This window comes from Homarus americanus, unplaced genomic scaffold (assembly GCF_018991925.1).
Source record: "Homarus americanus isolate GMGI-L3 unplaced genomic scaffold, GMGI_Hamer_2.0 scaffold13581, whole genome shotgun sequence".
Taxonomy (NCBI): Eukaryota; Metazoa; Arthropoda; class Malacostraca; order Decapoda; family Nephropidae; genus Homarus; species Homarus americanus.
In genome coordinates, this window is record NW_024750713.1 from 88,311 (window position 1) to 108,020 (window position 19,710).

Consider the following 19,710-nt stretch of genomic DNA (forward strand, 5'->3'; position numbering starts at 1 on the left):
AACTCTACATAAACCAGCTCCTCTCATTATATTTTGTATAGTAAACACTGCACCATCGAGAAAAACTGTCCAACGACATTCCCTTACGAAGGTGTCACATCGATGAACACGGTCGAGTTTGAAACGGTTGAGTCTTAATCGTGTTATCCTGTTCAACTATTACATAAACAAGTTATATATAGAATAATTACAACATATATGGTATACTAATTATATATACGTTAAAGAGAACCATCGTCTTAACAAAGAGATGTGATATATAAATTCTCATAAAAGGGATCATGATAATTTTTGATTAGTGTTGGTTTAGGATGTGACAAAACAACTATTTTGTTTAATTATGTTGATACTAAGAGAACTACTGTATTTTGCTATTGTTGCATTAAATATTACGCGTTGCAGTAAAAGGTATAACTAAATCTACGGTTTAACAACACTAACCTCACTCACGTAGTTCGTTTCAACAGGTTCTTTTTAATTCTATCAACCACTGCACAGGATAAAAACTCACTTGTTGCACCAGACCAATGACAGAATCGCCAAAACACGCACATTAATACAATGATGAAGTAAACGACTCCACAACCTTCTCAAACGTTACTCATATACAAGATTCACTTCACCCCCTATGACCTCCTCCTATAGGTCCCCAGCCGTTACCAACACCTCTTCCCTCCCAGACCAGATATCCCTCCTCCTAGTCACAGGCCTGGCATTTGACATTATTAGGGACCTGCCACACTTTGCCATAAACAGATAAAATGTACCGGGAACTTTCCCCCCACACACTCATCATTCTCTCACTTTATGTAACTTGACAGAACCTATGACCCTTCAGGCTTTTACGCCCTTAATGTACGAGTCATAAAGGCAAGTATGAACTTTTCATACTTCCCTGTTGGGCGCTGTAAACGCTTCTGCGCTTCACCTTGCACAGGATGTAAGGGGGTGCCCAATAAACTAGCCCCCTCGGGGGCAAATCTGAAATCTGATTCACTTCATCCTCGTCAAGTCGCATCTGGCAAGAGTCGACGTGTTACCGTCGTAAGCAGCAAAGGTCACGTTTATATTATTCATGTTTGCTGGTACTCGGCGGGAAACGCATCACCCTACAGTGGTCATTCTTCCCTCAGTGTATAGTCAGTTCAATAGATCATTCATTTTCGCCACCACAGAAATCAGGAATAAGTTACTGTGTTGGTGATAGTAAAGTAAGTCACGTTTACATTCATATTACCCGGAGACGCATGAGTGCTCGCCGTATCAGAGGGCTCTTTAGATCAATGCGAGTCTGAAGCGAAACTCGGCTGATGGACACCTGCTGTAAAAAGTTAATTGAGTGTTTCTCTTCAGATGCTCAGTAGTAATTAGCGTCGACAAAGTGAAGACTGAACTGGTAAAGTTCCGATTACTTATCATTTAATAGAATTTTGATAAATTAGTCATTAAAACGTACATCATAGATGGTTTTCGATTCTGTACATGAAGAAGCAGCACAGGGTGTAGGACTGTAGGGGACTGGTGGAGGTGAGAGAGGTCACAGTGAGGATGGACATGTAGATACCGACCCTGAACGCCTATATCTGCACCGACCATCACACAAAACATGAGCCCGGCGGTAAGATTTGGGTGAGGGGCCGGCCCGGTTAGTGTTAACTGACAGGTGAGGGCGTTGATAACTAACAAGTGGGAGCGTTGATAACTAACAAGTGAGGGCGTTGATAACTAACAAGTGAGGGCATTGATAACTAGCAAGTGAGGGCGTTGATAACTAACAAGTGAAGGCGTTGATAACTAACAAGTGAGGGCGTTGATAACTAACAAGTGAGGGCGTTGATAACTAACAAGTGAGGGCGTTGATAACTAGCAAGTGAGGGCGTTGATAACTAACAAGTGAAGGCGTTGATAACTAACAAGTGAGGGCGTTGATAACTAACAAGTGAGGGCATTGATAACTAGCAAGTGAGGGCGTTGATAACTAACAAGTGAAGGCGTTGATAACTAACAAGTGGGAGCGTTGATAACTAACAAGTGAGGGCATTGATAACTAACAAGTGAGGGCGTTGATAACTAACAAGTGAGGGCGTTGATAACTAACAAGTGAGGGCGTTGATAACTAACAAGTGAGGGCGTTGATAACTAACAAGTGAGGGCGTTGATAACTAACAAGTGGGAGCGTTGATAACTAACAAGTGGGAGCGTTGATAACTAACAAGTGAGGGCGTTGATAACTAACAAGTGGGAGCGTTGATAACTAACAAGTGAGGGCGTTGATAACTAACAAGTGAGGGCGTTGATAACTAACAAGTGGGAGCGTTGATAACTGACAAGTGGGAGCGTTGATAACTAACAAGTGAGGGCGTTGATAACTAACAAGTGGGAGCGTTGATAACTAACAAGTGGGAGCGTTGATAACTAACAAATGAGGGCTGCGTTGATAATGAGCTCAGCGTGTGGCAGAGATGCAGAGCAGGTCAGTAGCATTGATGTTCGGTAGATACTGGGTGGAGAGGCCGGACAAGGCGAGGTTAGATTGGTGGAGAGGTGGACAGGGCAGCGAGGTGGTGGAGATGTGAGACATGAGGTTTTAATTAAGTGGAGAGGTGGACGAGGGGCAGCGGGGTTTGGTGGTGGGGTGGAGAGAGGTGGACGAGGGGGCAGCTTGGGTGGTGGTGGGAGAGATGGACGAGGGCAGCGGGTTGGGTGTGGTGGTGGAGAGGCGGGCGAGGCAGCGGGTTTGGTGTGGTGGTGGAGGTGGACGAGGGCAGTGGGGTTTGGTGGTGGTGGAGAGGCGGAGCGGGTTTGGTGGTGGTGGAAGGTGGACGAGGGGCAGCGGGGTTTGGTGGTGTTGGTGGAGAGGTGGACGAGGGGCAGCGGGGGTTTGGTAGTGGTGGAAGGTGGATGAGGGCAGCGGGGGTTTGGTGGTGTTGGAGAGGCCCAGGCAGAGGCATGAGGGGTTTGGTGGTGGTGGAGGTGGACGAGGGGAGCCTTGAGGTTGGTGTAGTGGAGGAGAGGTGGACAGCAGGTGTGGGGGTTTTGGTGTGGTGGAGAGGTGGACGAGGGGCAGCAGGGGTTTGGTGGAGAGGTGGACGAGGGGCAGCAGGGTTTGGTGGTGGTGGAGAGGTGGACGAGGGGCAGCGAGGTTTGGTGGTGGAGGAGAGGTGGACGAGGGGCAGCGAGGTTTGGTGGAGAGGCGGGTGACTGACTGACAGGGAGAGGATGGATATAAGAGGAAGAATAGTTAATAATTCAAGACCTGGTGATGAGAGGTAAAGGTCAGGCAGTGAGGGAACACACGAGTCCTTTAATCGACCCGTGAGCCAGCCAGCCATATGGGCGAGGGTGGGAAGGTCTTGACATTTCTCTAACCTACAGCTTAAAGTACTCCCAAAAGGTTCTTCATATCTTACTCTTGGCTGAACCATGTGACTCTCTTCCATCACCTAGTAACTCTTGGCTATTTATGCTATTTTGTTCTTTGTGGTTTTACGCTTCATTCATTATTTAATTTTACACTTTTTTTACTATTTAACATTTCAATTCCGGTCTTATTTTTTCTTCATATCTGGATACAAAGTCAAACTTCATTTCTCATTTTTATTGTTTTTCTTTTGTATATTAGTATTTTATTTTTGGTTCTATTTTGTTTTTCACGCCTGGATATTTTTTTTATTTAATTCCTAATTTTACTTCATTATTAATTTCACTTTTTATTCCAGAATCTTGATGGCCCAGTATCTTCTCCACATGGCCCAGTAGAACATAAGAACATAAGAAAATAAGGAGTCTGCAATAGACCGGTTGGCCTGTGCATGGCAGCTCCTGTCGAGAGTTACTACCACTCTATCATCCATGAATCTATCTAGCCTCCTTTTGAAACTTTCCAGAGTTCCAGCACTTACTACAAACTTGCTAAGCTTGTTCCACTCGTCCACCACCCTATTTGTGAATCAGTTCCTTCCTATCTCCCTCCTAAACCTAAACTTATCCAACTTAAATCCGTTGCTACGAGTCCTATCCTGCTCGGATATTATAAAAAACTTTATCTATATCCCCTTTATTGATTCCTTTCACCCACTTAAATACTTCTATCATATCTCCCCGCACTCTTCGTCTTTCTAGGGAATGCAAGTTTAGTTTCTTTAACCTATCCTGATATGAAAGGTTTCTAAGTCCCGGAATCATTTTCGTCATTCCTCGCTGCACCGACTCTAGTGAATTGATATCCAGTATCTTCTCCACATGGCCAGTAACTTCTCCACGTGGCCCAGTAGCTTCTCCACGTGGCCAGTAACTTTTCCACATGACCAGTAGCTTCTCCACGTAGCCCAGTAACTTCTCCACGTGGCCCTGTAGCATCTCCACAAGTCCAGTAACTTCTCCGTGGCCCAGTAACTTCTTCACATGGCCAGCAACTTCTCGTGGCCAGTATCTTCTCCACACGGTCAAACTTCCCTACATCGAGTGCTTACATTTGTACTATTACAAATTCTCAAGAATATTGGTATTTGTGCTTGAGGATAAGCACTTGGATGATAGAGAGTGGTAGTAACTCTCGACAGGAGCTGCCATGAACAGGCCAACCGGCCTATTGCAGACTCCTTATTTTCTTATGTTCTTATGTAAACCTGTTGTGAAGTGTGAGGGTAAGAAGTTTGTTTACAACTAACCTGTTACGTCGAGTCAGCAAGAAGGATTTAAAAATACACCACAAACAGGTATTTTTTCGGCAACGGCTTCCCTCCAGACGGCCAACAAGTGGGATAAATGTGGCAATACATGAGCGACACGTGGATGGTTTACCTCTCTCAAGGTCCACTACCACAACCGAGACCAAACATACGAATGTAAACACGAGGCTACAGGATGGTGGTGGAAGGTACAAACAGAGGCTAGTTTTTTTTTTTTTCTTTCTTTTTTACGGGGATTAGCTCACCTGGGCACAGGTCACTGACCCACATCGGAGGCTGGGGGGGCGAAAATAAAATAATAATAATAATAATAATAATAATAAATACAGAATTTTAAATTAGATCAATAGTGAAAAACGAAATATGTATGTTGTGTTGTCAAAGTAAGAGCAACAATTGAGACCCTGCAATTGTGTGTAAATGAGGCAGAAAGTCATATAGCAGCAGGGTCTACCATTAGACAACACATTATGCTTCCAATATCTTCCCAGGCGGTAGTACCTCCCTGTTTGGTAGCTGCCTACTGCATACATCTCAGAAGCCATACCAGTCACTGTACCAGGTATAAGTGCAGGCGACTGTACACATAATTCAGTTTATACTATCCCATATCTATTGCACTTTGAATTTCAGTACAGTATATCGTCTACTATCTGTCACAAAAAGTACGGTATTTTGAATTTTTTTTTACATATTTCAGAGTTTTCCTCTGGCAGTTAAAAACAATTTGCTTGTGTGCTGGCCAACATAATCGCCTCCCAAATGAGTAGACCCGGTTCGATCCCCAGGCAGGGTGAAACTATAGGCAAGTAAATGGGGTCCTGGATATTAATCGTTTTACGGATTGTGTTTCGGAGTAATGGTTAGCCAGTGCAGTTGGCGAGTTGCCCGGTCTTCTCGGATTATTCCTTGACACTGTGGGTCGTACACATCGTTAACAAAGGGTGTGATTGAGGTGACGACAGCTCAGGAGCTGCCATGCACAGGCCAACCGGCCTATTGCAGACTCCTTATTTTCTTATGTTCTTATGTACACCTTAACGAATTCACGCCTAGGTGGCCTTCAAGCCGGCCATCCCCGAACATGAGGGGCAACCATTATTATTATTATTATTATTATTTTAACTCATAAAATATCAATAAATTAACACCCTGGATTAATCAAACACCGCCGCACGTACAGGTATGTTATGCAGGTGCCAGCTGAATAATATGTAACGGCTGAAAAAAACATTATAATATATATTTTAACGTTCCTCTGAATTTGAAATTATATATCGTCAAGTTCAAATGTAAGCTGAATTCTGTTAGCTTCTGTTAGCTTCCTCGCCATTTCCTGACAACTAGATCTAATATCCACTGTACCGTTATAGACGAGTATCTGGGAGCTTTTTAACTGTTACACACACACACACACACACACACACACACATTTAGCACCGGGGATGTTTACTTCAATCAGAGGTTAAGTTCACCGACCGTTATCATTACTCGCGCTGGCTGGGGTCACGTGAGTGTGGGGCGGTCGTTGACATTAATTTCTAAGCATCATATTCCCACATTTCAAAACTATGCCAGTAAGTGTCAGCAGCGTAACCTCAAAAACAAAAAGTATTTAACGATGTTGATATAAATTCATCATGTTTTAGGTCCAGGCACCAAGCGGCATGAGTCAGCACCTTCCCAATAGATTCTATTTACTCTTTTGGCATCGAGTGATTCTACACTAATAGCATGATACGTATCAATTTTTGCGACGTGGGAAATGTTTTAGGTTAGGTTAGGTCAGTGGTTCTCAACCTAGGGGCCATGGCCCCCAAGGAAGCCACGGCGAGCTGTTATAAATTGTACGTTTCCAAATAATGTTGGGAATCTGAATTAAACAAAACTTGTATTACTTATTTTGACTTGGCAGAAGAGAATTTTCATTCTTTTTATTGTCATTTTGTTTAATCATAACGACAATACAATTTTAATATTTACATACTCTGGTGCTATTTTTTTTTATTTTCTTACGGATTATTTAAGATTTCACAGGTCCAGTCCCTGTCCGTGTGACAGGCGCTGGACCGAGCTGCTGAACTGACTTGTTCAGTACGTGTCCGTGTGTCATCCCTTTGCAAGTGGTGATAAGACCGAATGATCTGTCTGGCCTGGGATACCATCACGAAAACAGTAGTGTGTATTGTCTCTGAACAATATATTGTGCATTTTATTTTTCAACATTATTTGTGGGGGGAGAAAATGAAGGAGGCCACGAGAATGTTGAAAATTGCTCAAGGGGGGATGGAGTGAAAAAGGTTGAGAACCACTGGGTTAGGTCATGAGATAATCTAATGTTTGGTCTAGCTGGAGAATTATAGATTGATTTTTATTTCCTTGAGTACTTGGAGTCATTAGTTGGTTTCAGGAAAGTACACGCAATATACAGTATAATTTTATAATAAAAAACCTTGCTGTCAACAAACCAAACACATGGTTATTCGTCTAACAACTATACGACACAAGTAATAAAAAATTATATAGAATAAAAGCTGTGCAGAAGGTATACTGTTTAAAGGCCGATGACGTCACATCTCTGTTGGTGACGTAACAGCTGGGTGGTCTGCAAAAGCTTTGTTTTACTGCATCATGAGGTAAAGTCCCCGTGCCAGTACTACCTGTTACTATGTATGCCACAACACCTCTCAGGATATGATAGGCGGTAGTGTGATAATGCTGTGAGGTTAGGGTTGGACGATGCTTCCTAAATCGGCTTGTGATGCGTGCCAGGGCTGTGTACTTTAAGTAATATGAAGAATAACTACATAGATTAATTGCCTGGCGGTTTAGTGTAACATGAAGATTGATGTTACCTGTAGCACTGATGGTGTAGTCTGTAGACAGCATTTGTAGTTTGTAACGTTATCCTGAGTCTCGGATCTTCCGGCCCAGAAACTATACTTCAGGAGACACGTTGAGCACGCACACACTCTCTAGCCGTATCACTTCACTCAGTATCTGGCATAACACCAGCAAGTAACATAACGTTACCCTCACACCTCACGCCAGAGTAGAACACTTCCACCTTTAATGTTCTCGCTGCACATGTAAGTACAGAATATGCGAACATTAGAAAGTATGTACAAATTCGCATGCTTACCGGAGTGTACTGTTGCCAAGGTCCTCACCTCGCAGTAAGTTATTCCCGAGTGGTGGTAATAGTGAGTCACGTGGCGTCTCTCCTGCACACGTGGCGGTCGATGGTGCAGGGTTAAAACTTGTTTGAATTTACTTTTGTACCCTCCCTCACACCCGCCATATAGCTTGGTGTGTGTATATATATACATTGCGTGTGTGCGTGTATGTTCCTTAATCATTCCACATTTTTAAAGATATTTAGTAGGGAGGTGCTGTACTATCTCCTGTCCCTCCACCTGGTGAAGCCGAGTAACTCAACGAGTAACAATATTAAGTTGTCCCTCGTGTTGGAGGCTGGCTCACCCTCTAGGGCCACATCATCATCACCGATTACCATCAGGCAAATTTGAAACAAGTTTTACAGTGGGAAAGTGAATTTGTGTAAGGTGTAGAAACTCGCCAACACAACCACCACAGCCTAGGTTAACGAGCTGCATGACCCAGTGTCAAGGAATAACCGGACAACTCCTCAACAACACATTTAATACTAAGAGAATGATTGACAACGAATGTAGGGAGATCGTCAATGTCAATTTGCTCTTGTTCAGAGAAAAATTGACATCAATTGTTAAATTCTGCAATTCATGAATCGTCTTAGTGTGTCAAAGAAGATTAGTCCATATCTGTCAGATTTCAGAGGCAAGTTTATTGGGCACCCCTTGGCATCGTGTGTAAGGTGAATCACAAAGCATTACAGCAGCCAACAGAGAAGTAGCCAAGTAATGCCAGTAATAACTGATTAGCAATAACGACATTATATATATATATATATATATATATATATATATATATATATATATATATATATATATATATATATATATATATATATATATATATTAGAGAGCAGAGTTTGCCTGGCGTGGCACAGCTGTTATGGCCGACCACCTGTCTATACGAGTCAGTGCCTCCACTCTTCCCTCCAGCCAACTAATTCAAAGGGAAGTTTAAGGTTACATAAGCTATTCATCAATTAAAGAATCTCGAGATATTTTACCCAAATTGAAAAGGAATGGAACTTAAAGAGACATTTGGTTATTATTGCTGGCCCGCCATATTTGTTTTCCTTACCCCTCTTCCACACACACATATTAAACTGTCCATGTGGTTTATCCCCACCCCCTCATCACCACCCAACAGCCCCCTCACGTCAACACCTGTCACGTTGTCCGCTCATTCACGGTTGTTGCTTCCCGCGCCACCTTTCTCTCCTGCCTCATCCTACCCGTCTCCGTCCTACCATTCACCTTTCAACTCTATTCATTTTTACCAGTTCTACACTCGCCAGTTTACTTTAATTCACATTCACTATCAACTTTCTCCACACTTATTCACTGATATTTGTAACTTTTCTTCAGACTTTATACACTTATTTTCATCACGTATCATTCACTAATTATAAGCCTCGTGTCCTAAAGGTCGCTGGTTCGATCCCCGGCCAGGTCCACCAGTCCATCCAACTGTAATGGGAAACCTAACATTATACAGTTGAGGAAGTAAAGGTGATCGAGTGCCAGACACGCTGTGCCGCCCTGTGTGCTATGCTCACACTGTCCCTTGAGTTCATCATACCAAGAAGATTCATTATCACCATCGTTGTCTCTCACACTGAGGCTTTCAATGTGGTTAGGTTAGGCCTTTCCTGAGTCTCTTTTCTCTCCACCATCCTCTCTTCTCTGTGCATATATTCACACGTTCATAACATAATACGGAGCTGCCTGTGTCGCCTATCTTTATAAGATTATATATACCCACTCCAAGATATTTACTAACTGGCAGCTGAAAAATCTAAAAATAAATAACAATAAAAACAACAACACGTAATAACCTGGTCGTTCAAAGCTTATCATCACAAAAGGTCTCATGACATCTTCAGAGCCTCTCCTTCACTCGTTGTTTCTCTGCTTTTAAATCCGTCCACTCGATGATAAACTTCCTTCGTCAGCTGGTGAAATAGATTCTTGTCTGCCTTATATGTACAACAAACAGAAAGGGTAATACCAGAATATCTATCATCTACACATGTTTAATAATCCAGGCACCTAAAGCATTCTGTTTTAATGGTTAGTTATGAATTACCAACAAGCACTAAAACCACCGCCTCCTCGCTCACCACCTTCACTCACCAATGCCATCCACCACCCATGGGGCCGATTGAAATCATATTGTAATAGTGATTGATTGCAGTTACGATGTATTCGTAATCGGAATCCAATTAATCATTTATATGTAACTGTAATCCAACATCTTCAAATACTGTAATCGTAATCCATCTTCAATTAAACTTTGTAATCGTTATTGGAATCGTAATCAACAATTGTAATCAGCCATACGTCTGCCAGCTGTCATCCCTTACCGGACTATTTAGGACTGTACGGCGTTACTTTAGAATATTCGTGACCAAGTAATTATGAACCGAGTGCTCACCAACGTCCTCTAGCCTGCAAATTCGGGAAAAAATATTAACACGTCGACAAGCACTGTAAATATTGTTCATGGCGGATCTTTTTTACACTTGTTTGGATGGGAAGGTGTTGGTGTGGAGGTGCTGGTGTTGCCAGTCGTGTTTTTCAGTCGACGCACACCCACCAAAATAAGTCATGTCAGTTCATCTCTCCCATCCATGAACCTGTGAATCCGAGACAAGACCTAGTGCACCATCTATAGGTCCAACAATGTGTGTTGTCTCGGATTCACTGGTTCATGAGTTTCGGTGTTCATGTATGGGAGAGAGGGAGGACTGACAGGACTTATGTTTGAGTGACTGTACATTCGAAGCAAAGGTAAACAGCAGCATTCGTCAGTTAAGAGAATCAACAAACAAATCTCACGAACTCCGGAGAACGACCCCCACCCCCACCACCCACCCACCCACCCGCTGCCGGAGGATGAGTCAACACGGCAATTATACTGCCAGGGAACTTCATTTCTTCTTATCTATCCACTTGTCCCGTTACCCATACCACCAGAGGCTTTACAGTGGTCATAACCTGAAGTGTTCCGAGTCCTACATTAAGTAACCTATAGTATTTATGAACAACACTCCCTTGGAAAATCCCTGGATCAGCCTTTAATATTTCTATACACGTATTAGTCAGACATTCTCATGCCTGTTAGGGGAGATGGGGGAGAAGAGGAAAGAGATGAGGGAGGAAGAGGAGAGGGATGAGGGAGGAAGAGGAGGGATGAGGGAGGAAGAGGAGGGATGAGGGAGGAAGAGGAGGGATGAGGGAGGAAGAGGAGAGATGAGGGGGGAAGAGAGAGAGATGGAGGAGAGGAGAAACGAGATGAGGGAGAGTTAGGGGTCTTGCTGCTGATTTGAACCTCCTAACCTAACAAACCTTGGCTACGTCCCATTATATCTAGACAAGTGTGACCCAGCCAACCTTAGCAGTTCCCTCCTGTACTAACACTGGACTGATGGTCGTAACAAAGAACAGACCAATCGCCCGAACGGCTACTGAGGTGACAAGTGGTAGAGATTATAAATTAACATTAAGTCTTCGTGGCGTGCATAACATCCATTAATCCTCCCTGGCGCACCTCAGGTCTGGTGGCAAGCGACCGGCCGTGGTCACTAATGAATGGAACTACTCTATTAGCGCCGACCATGACACGTGTACCTCTTACGGCGGCTTGATTTTGATTGGATCACCTGAAGAATCTCCACCCCAGCTTATTTTACCTATTGATTAACCACACTAACATAACCAAACCTAACCAATCAACCCCTAACCTTACCTAATTTAACCCAAGCGCTAACCTAACCAAATATAGCCAAGCCAAGCCAAACCTAACCTAACCAAAGCTAACTTAACCTCATCTCCCATATAGTGTTCGGGTGGTTAATCTTACGGTCAAATAAGCTGGATTGAAGATTCTTGAAGCGATCCAACTTTATATTTTATCCCTTTAAAAAAATATTAACCACATCATATTTCTTTACACATATACCTCACTCTGACAGTCGTAGCCCCAGAGAAAACTGAGATGGATTATATTTAAATAACAGCAGTGGAATATTTATTGCATCTAATTAGGTTATTATAGTAAGCTTCAGCTGCTGGTCTGATGAGAAGTTGTACAAGCGTCACAAAATGCTGTCATGATATAAGGATTCTCTCCCTTTCCCCCCTACCTCTCTTTTTCTCTCCCTTCTCCCTTTCCCCCTCCCCCTTCTTCTCTCTCTCTTTCCCCCTCCCGTCTCTTTCTTTCTTTCTTACTCTTTCCCTCTCACTCTCTCTCTTCCCCTCCTTCCCTCTCTTCCCCATCCTCTCTCTCTTCCCCTCCCTCCCTCTCTTTCACACAAATACAATCTACATCATTCCCATTCCTAGTTTCGGTCTCATTACCCCCAACACCACGACACATCACCAGTACACACTCAACACATCACCAGTACACACCCCTCAACACATCACCAGTACACACCACAACACATCACCAGTACACACCACGAAACATCACCAGTACACACCACAACACATCACCAGTACACACCACAAAACACATCACCAGTACACACCAGACACTTAACAATTCCACGTGTCATAAAATCATGAGTAATCTTTCCAATCTCGGAGCCCAGACGTGATAAAAGGTGTACACACGCCTCACGGTAAGCTCACCATCCCCCCCCCCCAACACGAGTAGAGGTAGAGAGGTGTTATATGATCAACCTGAAGAGAGAAGATAAAAACCCAAAAGGAATTACAATTCTTTTTTTCAGGTGATAAGATGGATTTGTGGAAAGACACTGAGTCAGGTCATATACTTCACCTGTTCACCATCCTGCTTCTCATCAACACTGGAGGTCTGGTCATGTGGAGGTCAGGTCATATACTTCACCTGGCTGCTCACCATAACAGCATCTTTCACTAAATGTGTTGTAATTGTAAACGCGTTGACACCAAGACGACCCGCCGATACCTTATACTCACAAGGAAAATGGGAGAGTTAACCTTATGTGTCCTTGCTGAACCATCTTACCCTCCTTATCCTCTAGCTTCTGTTAATGACATGCGTACGTAAAGTGATGCATGACAGATCTCTGAAGCAACACAACACAACACTGCCTAAGTCTTAAACCATCAAAATATAACCCCCGGTATTAGAAGTCATAGAAAATGGATTTACTTTGTGTTTTTCCTCTTCATAAAACATTTCTTAACATTCAACATTACAAGCCTTAAACACTACATCAACATTATAACAGTAAAATCAACAGTAATAATCCGTACAGTTCTGGTTCTTGGATGACAGAGGAAATCAGCTGTGATGGTTACCTTGACGACGATACATACCATCTTCATTCAGCCCGTGTGGCAATACCTGTATTGTGTCATAACCAACGTACCAACACAACTGGCGACACAATACTATACCAGTCACCCAGTTAACATACACTACTAACAGCTGCCATGTAAAGCAATGCATTCGTTCTTTACTTCCTAAAAATTATGCACAGTGTGTCTACCAGCAGATATTCTCTATAGCAGCGCTTCTTAACCTTTTCCGACCTCAGTGCCCCCTGTAGTCAAGTCTAGGCAGTCCAGCACCCCCTCCCCATCTGGTTGAAGAGACTACAGTTCCTACAGGGCTATAAAAAGAAATTAAAGTACTGCGTGATAATTTATTTTGTTCATTCTCCAAATATAAGGCATTTCCCAGCACCCCATAAAACCGATTTCAGCCTAACACCCCAGGTTAAGAAACACTGCTTTAGAGACTACGAGAGGTGTGAAAGTTGGCGCTGGTGTAGGTGGTGTGTGTGTAGGCATGATGTCACTAGCACACACATACACACGTCATGCCTCAAGATCACTTTACCTGTGGCACCGAGAACAACTGCCAGCTCACTCCTTGCTACTTATCTTGCACCCTTGTCGTCCTGAAGGAAAAGAAAAAACAACAACAATCAGATAACACAACTATGCCAACCTACCACCAGAAAATTAGACACCCTTGCTTATTACACGTGAAAATTATATAACAACCTAACGCTACCTGGTTAAATTAGGTCAAGTTAGGTTAGGTTAGCATCAAAAGGTGTAGACGATTGAGGAGAGGTTTAATAGCGTACAATGCAGACCACTATACAACTCAATCACAGTATAGTTGCCACCTGATGCACACAGACCATTGTATACTTGAAACACCAGGGGGCAGACTCGTGAACTAAGGACAAAACCCATGCTTACATCTTTGGGTGTGACGGAACCTGTAGGGATATATGAGAGAGAGAGAGAGAGAGAGAGAGAATAGACAGGTGAGAGAGAGAATAGACAGGTGAGAGACGATAAAGAAAGGCGAGAGAGGAAAAGGGAGAGAAAGAATGAAAGGAAAGAGGAAGACAGAAAGGAAAGAGGAAGACTGAAAGGAAGGAGAGAGACCACAAATGAGAAAGAGTGTTCACGTATTTTCACCCGTCACTCAGTACCACTCGTATACCATTTACTAGAATCAATAATATGAAACAAGTCGGGAGCCAAATCCGAACAGGTGTTCCCCCTCCCAACACCTGTATGAATTTATAACATCACGACTCCCTGTCTAGCCCCAACACACCTCGCCCCAACACTGAGAAAAGATTACCAATAGTAAAATTCTCAAATAAACACTGAGAAAAGATTACCAATAGTAAAATTCTCAAATAAACTTATAAAACCTAAATTCGACATTTCACCACAAAAAATACACAAGATTTATTAAAAACAACAATGATAATAGGCAATTGGCCCTTATTTCTTATAGTATTACCGATGCTTTTTTTATTTTTTTTTATTTACTTTACTGCTCCAGAGAATAATGGTATTAGATAATTTAGAGCAGGTGTCACTGGGAAACACTGGTGCTGACCCGTATGTTCGTATCCCAACAGAAGGTGAGTGTGGTACCGAGTGCAGTGGCTGAGAATAACAAGGGAGTGTGTGTGAGGAGTGGGATTGGTTCGTGTTATTTTTTTACCAATATTATTATGTTTTCCTGGTTGGTATAGTCACGCTCCCATCCACCAGCCAATACTACACCTACCAAGTGTCGTGTTCGTTGGCATCAGTAAAGAAACGACTACAAAAGAACTTAATTGTCATAATTATCTTATATACACGTCACTATGGAATGCTATGTTCAGTGAGGCTCTGTCGTTGAGTAATGTGAATGGCGGCAGCGACATCACACACACCCACACGCTGCAAATATGTTAATCTAAATGCATCAAGGTTCAAACAGTCAGTTTTACGAGCGAATTATTCCAAAAACATACAAGCATTTACGTATTCCCCACAAATTAGTAAAATGATGAATATTATGCTGACAAGGACGATAAACAACACTGGCTAGTGTTGGAGATTTGAAGTTAGATGGAAATATTGATAGTAAGCAACTGCCAAGCTTACCTGTAACAAATATAAGGTTAATTAACAAATACAGACATAAATCAACTTTCAAAGTTGTCTAAACAGTTCAAAAACATAATTATTTTTACGGGGAACATAAGTGTATTGATACTAGGAAAACTGCAATAAAATATTCATATGCATGACTATAAAAGCACTGTTTGAAATAAATGTAAAATTATTATGACACTTAAACCTTCTAAACAATCTCCAGGGATAAAGTATAGTCATTTTTGTTGTTATATATATATATTTTTAAGCAATAAGAACGAAACAGTCAAACCTTAGTATGAGATGTGGCTCACCGTCAAGGTTGTGTGTGCCAAGCTGGAACTGGCGGTGTCTGGGCCTCTCCATTTACTCTTTTCCAGCTTCATGTATACATTCTACACTTCTTAACGTGATATTCCCAGTCAGATTGTCCTTTCTACATTACTGAGTTCATACACGAGACCTCAGAATGTGTTTATCACGAATTGTAGGCAAAAATAAAAGAGATCCCCGCGGAACCTCGCCCGGACTACCACCGACAACACTCACAACATACGAGTAAGGTAGTGACGTGTGCAGGCGAGGTGGCAGGCGGACCAACGACTTCACCCCGCGTATCCCACCAGGCTACTTAATTCTCAAGTTAAATCACACTCCTCCCCCTCAGTATAGGTTCATTTTTTGCCGATAATGAGGAATATTGTCTCGCCTGACATAATTTCCGGCTTATAATTCCTTACACTTACAGTATAGTTACAAGGGTCTAGACTCTAGAGAATGCTTGGCTCTTTTATGCTAAATTTTTATTTCGTCACTTGGAATTAAATCCGGATCCTACTGGGTTTTTTTCAACTTTTTTCTTGTATTATAGTCAGGTCAGCAGAGCCAACGTATAAAATAAATGTATATGACATCACATACAAACCAACAGAACTAGCCTACTGACATTTAGCCCAATAATCCTACGTCAAATACAGTTAGGTTTAAGGTTTGGTAGACTATACATAGCAAAGTGTGTTGCAGTTCACTACACACGCGTACTGGAAACCAAATAGGCTTCGTAAGTGAGAAAGCCTAGTAGTCTTCCACACTGAGGCTCACTAACAAACATGAACTCACCAGAACACAGATCAATAGCCACTATTTTACAGGCACATTATACTGCAAACCATATTCCTCCCACTTTATTCTTCATTTTAAAACTAATTCTACACCAGATCGTGAACATATATTTTAGAATTGGGAACATTACATCAAACGGAAAAATATCTTAGACCCGACAGACTTATGATTAAAAACTTAATCCTTTTGCTAGAACACCCAACCCAACCTAACCTAACCACACTTGTATTTAAACCAACCTGGCTCAGGTAATATTACATAACTTGAGTTACATCAGCGGAAGTATGTTTGCTTTATCACAATATATCAATGACCTAGATCAAGCCGCTGTTGCCCCCCCCCCCCTTTGTGTGTGTGTGTGTGTGTGTGCGCGTACTTTTAACTCACTATGTCAGCCTTACAAAAGTCCAGTCCTCAAACTATGCGCACCTGTAGCCTCCCTCAGCTCCTCACCCGGAGAGCGATGCTATTAGAGACAGAAGTTCAGGTTGTGAATCGGATAATAACCACTTGGTACCAGATCTGGGCGGCAGGGAAGGCGACTCTGTTGCTAGAGGCACAATTGTAAATAGAAGCCGCTGTGACACGGGATTAATGTACTGACACGGAGCAGGAACACACCTCTGGTCAGCGTTAGACCACCGTTAGTCACTGGTAATAGTTGTTTTGAGCAGCAGGAGGCCAAGAGTCCATCAGCAGACTCTCTTTGACATCCCAAAAAATCAAAATCCTCATCCTGTCGTGGCGAAGACTGACTTTACAACCTCTTGGAGATCAAACAATTCAGGTGCTTCCTTTGGGTAAGTTCGCTGTTCGACCCAGAGTCAAAATGATGAATCCTGGTCTCGATTCCCTATACTATACACCCGATGGGAGAGTTAAGCTGGCTAGATCAGCTTTGTACAGTTCAAATAGCTCTTGACTTGAGGCCATCCACTACTCACGGAGAACCCATTTTGCAGAAACCTAAGACACCCTCCAATGTTCATGGATGGTGGTCACAACACTTACTCGAGGAAAGCCAAAATCAATGCTTATTCAATCGACTTTGATGAGTCGGTCAGTCATCATCAAGTGCTTGACTCGGTCTACAGATGCTCGTCGGCGGCATTTGAAGACCTTAAGACCACCCTCAAGACTTTCACGCTCACACTGAGACTCCTGGAGGCTCCTTACACTGGCCTATGAGGGGGTTTGTGTGTCATAAGCTCCAACCAAGTGTCGTTGAATTTTCTTAGCTGTGAAATCTTTTGTTAGAAACTTTAAGACACTGATGCTCAGTTCTCCCTAAATCTCTCTCTCTCTCTCTCAAATAAATTGTAGCACATTAATTAATCATTTAACTTTGTTTATAAAAAATAGTAACCTGTTGTATACTTTAAAACCTAAAATGTCAAAACCTTTTAAATGCCCTCGTACATAATTATAACAAATGCATTGCATCGTCTGACGTTGTACTGAAATGATACCACCGCTCTTCAACAACTAAGATCATTAACCGTGTAACAAAAATAGTAATTACACTAGTATTAATAAGCTAACTAACCCAACTTAACCTTACCTAACTAACCAACTCAAGTTAACTTAAACTAACCTACGTATAATTTGGTTATGTTCTGCAGGCACACGACGTTTTAAATGCGTCGAGGAAGTTTTGTCAGACAATTATCCATGTGGTGTGTGTAATCTCCCCCACTGTTCAGGGGGGGGGGGGGTATTTCCTTCAGGAGTCCGGGGTTTAGCTCAGGAGAAAACCAGAGGACCCGAAGAAAACGTTGTATGTTTGGTTGAGTCACACTTAATAACATCCTTTACATAATTTAATTTTTCCTTTTTGACTTGTAACTTCACATTCAAAGACTCACTCGAGGCAGCATTGGTGTTATGGTTCTCAAAGCTGAAACATGCAAATTAGATGTCCTTCCAGTCTCAGTAAGGCTTGATCTCAGCTTATTCAGAACATCCAAAGCTTAACACCCCAACAGGCTCCCTCTTCCGGACAGTATTGCGAGAAAACATCAGTTCCTCAGTGGCTTATAATTCGCTTCCTGGTTTTCCCTTGAACTCGTCGCCCTCCCTGTAGCAGCTGCCTTGTGGAAGAGATAGGTGTAGGTGCCAAGGTGGAATTACTGTTTATGTATTATCCTTCACCAGTTGTTTACCATCCTTCCGAGGCAGCAATGTGGTTCTCCCTGTACGTTTATTTGTTAGGTCTGCAGGTCTGTCGTTCCTGAGTACTGCCCAGCACGAGGTGTGCAGACTCCTTGAGATGATGTCCTTAAATTCAATGTACTTTGAGTGTGTGTGTGTGTGTGTGTGTGTGTGTGTGTGTGTGTGTGTGTGTGTGTGTGCTGTGCATCTATCTTTAAACAAATTTAATAAAACGTTACAAACGCCACTTACCACCTAAACAGTTTGAACCGAACATATGCTTCCTAAAGTTCTGTTGATATAAAACAACAAAACATTCCGTGTCTCGGGAGCTGCCTGACGTGGGAGGAGGAGGTTTTGTGGGTAGATTATTATAGCGAGCCTCTTGCGTGCTTCCGCTGTCTCCTCAATAACTCCTAACAAGTGGGCGGCGTCTCAGAGGTCATCACTCCTCACAAGCATCTCACAACCAGACAGTGACACGTTAACTCTCATATTAAACAAGGATTAATATGACTTGACATGATTCCTCGCCATTACACTCAGACAAGTATGAACAGGTATGGGCTGGTTAGCGCAACAGCCATGACACAGGTAAAATATCCAATTCATTCCACAAAATAATTAATCTAGTGTGAGGGACCAAGTTGAGTTTGGATAAAAATCACCCAATCATCGTGGAGATTACAGAAGCTTAGATATTACCTTCAAGGACGTCAAAATATGTTTGGTTCTATCACAAGGGCTGGTGCACCTAATCAGTAAATAAATGCCGTCGTTAGCTGATTCTTGTCTGTTGTACTGTGCCTGCAGATGATCGCTTTAACATGATACCTGTACCTAGCAGCTTGGCAGGAGATGGTCTACTAATATAGGCTGACTGGATGGTCGTATTACCCGATGGCTACAGTTCACTGAGTACACCATCTCTCTGTTATTTACGGGTCGTTTTTATGGCTGTAATTTGTTTGTCTACGATCATTATACCGGGAAGCTCAGAGCCCCGCGCCTTGTGTTGTGCCCAGGTCTCTACCAAATAAAACAAAAATAATAACAACAACATCAGTGCCGGACGTGGTGTCGTCGCCATTTCCTTAGTCCTCCACTTTCAGGTCTCGTGCATTTACACACACACACACACACACAGGTGAACACACTAACAAAGTCACGTATACCTC

At 42.6% G+C, this 19,710-nt stretch overlaps 1 protein-coding gene across 1 annotated transcript in view; it reads right to left on the reverse strand.

Moving 5' to 3' along the window:
• Nucleotides 1-15,796, reverse strand: part of LOC121854154 — a 102,666-nt gene extending 86,870 nt beyond the window's left edge. Inside the window, exons 1-2 of the mRNA XM_042348582.1 lie at nucleotides 15,574-15,796; nucleotides 13,701-13,761 (exon numbers count right to left, since the gene is read on the reverse strand). The gene's annotated coding sequence lies outside the window, so the exon portion shown is untranslated. The remainder of the gene's footprint in view (nucleotides 1-13,700; nucleotides 13,762-15,573) is intronic.
• Nucleotides 15,797-19,710: the final 3,914 nt, after the last annotated feature.